The following is a 5,343-nucleotide window of genomic DNA, read 5'->3' on the forward strand; positions in this document are numbered from 1 at the left end:
CCCTTGGATATTAGAATCAAGCAACACACAATGCATACAATATTATCTTGAAGAGCAAGGCATCAAATAAAGATAGCCCCATCCAAGCTTTAGCCATTCCATGATATTCTTCAAATTTGCCTATGTAGCAGATGAATTCCACAAGTCACAGGTTCAAAATAACAGCTTCACAATGATCATGTTGTAGATGAACTCAAAGGGATCTTCAATGATGTATCAGATGAAGTTTCAAATTGCAAGCACTTGATTACATGAAGGTTGGCATTGGACAAGTCCTTTAGCATAGGAATGTTGCCTAAATTATAAGTCCAATTGTTCAAGATCAAACCAACAGTCTGTCATACCCTAAATTTTACCCTGAGTTTTTTCACTCGTATCAGCATAACATGAATCGATCCATCTTGTCGCACATTTCATCAGTTAAAAGCATTCATCAGGATTTAGATGAAAAGTCAAGAATTCTGGAAATTTATCTAGTCTTGATGACATTCATTCAGTCATTTGTTGATTGAGAAATCAAAAGATTTGATTTCTCAAATCTCAGTGCATCATTCATTTTGCTGTATATTGTTTCAGAGGTTCAGAAGATGATAATCAAGAGTGTTGTCATCGTCTAAATCTTTAGAGGGTTTTGTTTGTGTTTGAGAATCAGCAGTAAATGATCCAAGGACGATTAATTTGCATCTCATTGTCCATTCTAGTTTATTCAGTCAACAATTCAGTTCATTTACAAGACGTCTGCATTTGTATACTTGCCACAACATGTATTTTGTTTTGTATAACACTTAAAATGTCACACAAAATAATTTTCCGGATCCACAGACCGATCGTTCGCACCGTTTCTCAACTGTACGTTGAATTAACAGGCGAAAATTTTCAAAATTAAACTTGCAGACATCCACTTTCTTAATCTACGGTTCATGTAGTTTAACCTGACATGCTCATTTTAATTTTTTGACTACTTTTTCTGTCACATTTTTATCCGCCTGACCCTTTTTACCGATCATTTTTTATTTCAAAATTTGACCAAAACTTGTATGTTTTATAGAAGTTCAATTCGCGCTGATCATTATAGTGCATCCATTTTAATTTTTCGAGCACTTCTTTTTTATTCGTATTAGTCCCTTTTATTTTTGTTTTTTATCGAAATAACCAAAAAAAATATAATAAATAGAGTTAAGCAAATAATCGGTTAATTTTTATTTCCTCTATTTAAAAAGATTTGAGTTTTATTCATTTTATTGCATTTTAAATTTATTTTAATCTTTTAAAATACCCAAGGGCAATGTGGCCATTTTTTTGGTAGATTTATTTTGTGTTTCTTTGTGTTGATCTTGTCCATTGGATCAATTTAATCAATGGTCCTAATTAAAAAATACTTGGATCCCTATCCTCAATTATCCTTCTCAACCAATGGCCGTTTGACACCTCACAAAAAGAAAGAGGCAAAGAAACACACATGAATCCTCTTGAACTCACACGCATGTAAAGTGGGGGAGTTTTTGGAATTTGTTTTGACTCAGCAGGCGCTAGTGGTTCTCTTGAAGGGAAAGAAAAAGAAAATATTTATTTTTATAAAAGAAATGAATAGAAAGAATGCAGAAGGAGAAGATGGCTCTGTCACGATAAAAAAAGGTTGAGATCCTCTCTCCAAGAGTTTTTCTTAAAACTCCTTCCAAACCATGTGAGATTCATCTCAGCCACACAAAAGCTACAGTGAAACCCATCATAACCGCACCCTCCAAACAAACCACACACCATCGTGCTCTGTGCGACATCTCCCTCCGCCATTGTTAGACTCCGCTACCCTTTCCAAACGTCTACAATCCTCTTTGTCAGACCCAATTTCATCGACACTTCAACCATCCACCAAACGCATACCATTTCTTTCAAACTGCCGTGAAATAAATTTTGAAACATATTCCTTGTCTTTCATTGTCTCCCTATCCAACCGTTATTCATAACCGTCCAAACAACGATATCGAGGTGCGATGGATTTCAATCTTTTATAGGAAGAAGAGTTTCATGTTTAATTGGCTCATATGATCAATGCTTCTGATTTTGATCCTCTTGATGTGGATGAGTTTGTCTAGATTGATGGTCTTTAAGCAGTTTAATTGAACGGGAACGATACCCTTGTTGGTGGATCTGAAAACTGTGTCGGCCTTACGAAATAATCTCGGTGAACCATAATGTTGATTTTGAGCTAACTCAACTTGAGAAGAGGGCTTGAATCTCTTTTGAACATCACCATTATGTAGTAACTTACAACAAAACTCGATTCTGAATTCTCATTTTTAATTCAACTCTGCTTTTTCGATTTCGAATATGTGAACTTTGTGTTTCTATTCTGTTTGGATTGCTGACTGTTTTTATGCAGGTTATGAGTTTGATTCAAGGTTTGGATCTGATATTGTTCATGTCGCGACATCGCCGGATTCCATACTGTTTTGATTATGCAACAATTACTGGATGCAGTAGTGTATATGTTCTGTGGGGGTAATATTTCAATTCCAATTTCCATTTGAGATTATTGTTGTTTACGTAATTAATTTGTGTTGTGATTAAAATATTCATTTAGATTTCACCATGATATTAATTGCTTCACTTTTGTTTGTCACTTAGATTTTTACATTGTATTGAATTTATAGTGAGTTGTTTTGTTTGTCACTTAGATTTTGATATTATATTGAATTTATAGTGAGTTGCTGCTGTGTTAAAATCTCAAGGTTATAACTTATTTTCTTGTATTTTTTATATCTCTGAGTTAATTGGTGTCTCTTTTAGTTAAGAAGCATGTGGATAGTACTAATCATAATATTGTAAGTATATGGTTTGTTTACTTGTTAATATTGTAATTATATTGTCAATTGATTGTTAAATTTTGTAAATATATTGTTAATTGATTGTTAAAAGAATTTGTAATTATATGGCTAGTTTACTTGTTAATATTGTGATCATATTTTCAATTTATTTTTAAATTTTATAATTATATTTCGAGTTTCTTGTTGAATATCGTGGTGTATGTAGATTTTGAACTGATTATATCGCGATGTTGCTGACTTTTGATAGCATATCATAAATTTTGTAAATAATATTATGTTCTGGCGGTTTGATTTTTGTTGCGTTTAAAGTCAAAATTTCAATTTGCGGATTTGGAAGTTTTATGTTGTTTTGAGCATATTATGGTTAATTTGTTGGAATCACTTTTAAACCGATTTTGTTTTAATTAATTTAATTGGTTAATTAAAATTTGTTTAAATTAGTTAATTGTGATAATTAATTTTAATTATCTTGAATATTTGACTTAATCAAATAATTTTGATAATTAATTTTATTAGATTAATTAAGTGGTTTAATTAAATTTTAATCAATAGATTTGTTAATTAAAAAATTAATCGACTTATGTCATCACTATTTCAAAAAAATTGTTTCATTATCCTTTCAATAACATTTTCAAACCGACCCATTCAATATCATTTCAATTAAAACCTTTTAAACTCATTTTTTACAACAACTTGGACGAAAAAATGAGAGATTGGATTTAGACCTTTTTCCTTCCTCGAATGTTTGGGCAATGCTTTAGAGCTCTCTGTCCGAACATTCATCTTCCATGCTAAAAATATGTTAATTATTAGAATTAGGTCATTTCTCTTATAGAAGAAAAAGATTGATTGGGTATCGACCTTCTCTTTCCCGATTATTTAGACACTGCTGTAGAGCTCTATGTCTGATTAATCGTCTTCCGTTAATGAACTTTGGCCTAATTTACCACACATTTTCATAAAAAGAGAGTGATTGGGCTTAGGCCTCTTCCTTTTCGGGCATTCGAGTACTGCAGTAGAGCTCCCTGCTTGGATGCCTGTCTCCGCTTAAAATCAACTCAAACTCATCAAACTTATTTTCCGCCCTCGTGCGACCCCGAAAACATTTTCAGAAAAGAGTATGCAACATCCATTTTGATGCGAAACAAAGACTTCAGCCTCCAAGAGCGAGCAGCAAGTAAAGGTTTAAATCGCTCAAATGTGATCCAAGCACCACTCTCTTTAAAAGCAATCCACCCAGTAGTTCTCTTTGGGTAGAACTACGTTTGCCTTGAGTTCTTCATAGCACCTGAAGATACGTAGGAGCAGGATTGCGAAATCTTGTCAGGCACATTAATATTAAAAACCCTAAGTCTTTCCCTTCTTTCTTTCTCTTTCCTCACTCGATAAGTAGAAGATCGCAAACGGTATCACGCTAACACTCTAACACGAAACTAACTAAATGGGCCTCACCGAGTACGATGGATGTGAGGGGTGTTAATACCTTCCCCTTGCATAACCGACTCCCGAACCCAATTTGGTTGCGACGACCATTTCTTTTTGTTTTTTCGTGGGTTTTATCGATATTTCCCCTTTCCCTCTTTGGGAATAAATAAAGTTCGGCGGCGACTCTGTTTTGTTTATATTTGAGCGTTCCTTACGCTCGGGTATTTTTCGCGCCATGACACAGTCCACACGATAGTCTTTTAGGGTTTTTTAATTATTATTATGTACATTAATGGTCAAAGACCATACAAACAAACAAAATATACACAAACAAGATATATCACACAATATGGTCCAAATGGACAAAGTGAAAATGTCACTAACATAAATAATTATAATGGTATGAATAATGGCAAATGAGTAGAACTTAAAAATTAAAGTGCATTAAAATAAAGGACTTGAAATTAAATTTTAGTTGTTAATAAGTTAGAAGTTAGTATTGTTTTGCTTTTGCTTTTTGTTTTAAGTCATTCTTTGGAGAACACTCAACCCACATATCACAAGCATGGATCCTTGAGCTAAGACATCTTCCAAAGAAAGGAAAAAAGGCGAAGTTTCCATACAATACCATGAAAGAGGGGAGACTTGCAATCTCACTAACTAGAATGTTATGCCTTTTGTGTCAAAAATTTAGCGCTATGTTAAGCAATCGTAATTGGACTTATGTAGAAGTCACAACTATTTGAGGTCAGGCAATAAAATTTTGGTGTTAATGCATGTTAGAGACATAGTATAATGGACTATGCTCATGAAACATACCACACACAAAAAGAATATGCAAAAGAGGTGGCCTAATCTCATCCATACTTATGTTGATTTTGCAATCAACTAGCCTTAGGATTTAGAGACATCATATGCCAAATGAAATGAATGCATAAAGAATGGGAATTAGATGAAGATGGAGGGGAATGGATCAAAACTCAAATTGATCAAAGGAGGACTTTTACCAAGTTAATATCATTCATTCATTTCGGGAGATGAAATGTACATTCTATCAATCCCCAAAATCGAATGATTTTAACTTAGCAAAGTC

Source organism: Lathyrus oleraceus, chromosome 4, assembly GCF_024323335.1.
Source record: "Lathyrus oleraceus cultivar Zhongwan6 chromosome 4, CAAS_Psat_ZW6_1.0, whole genome shotgun sequence".
Lineage (NCBI taxonomy): Eukaryota > Viridiplantae > Streptophyta > Magnoliopsida > Fabales > Fabaceae > Lathyrus > Lathyrus oleraceus.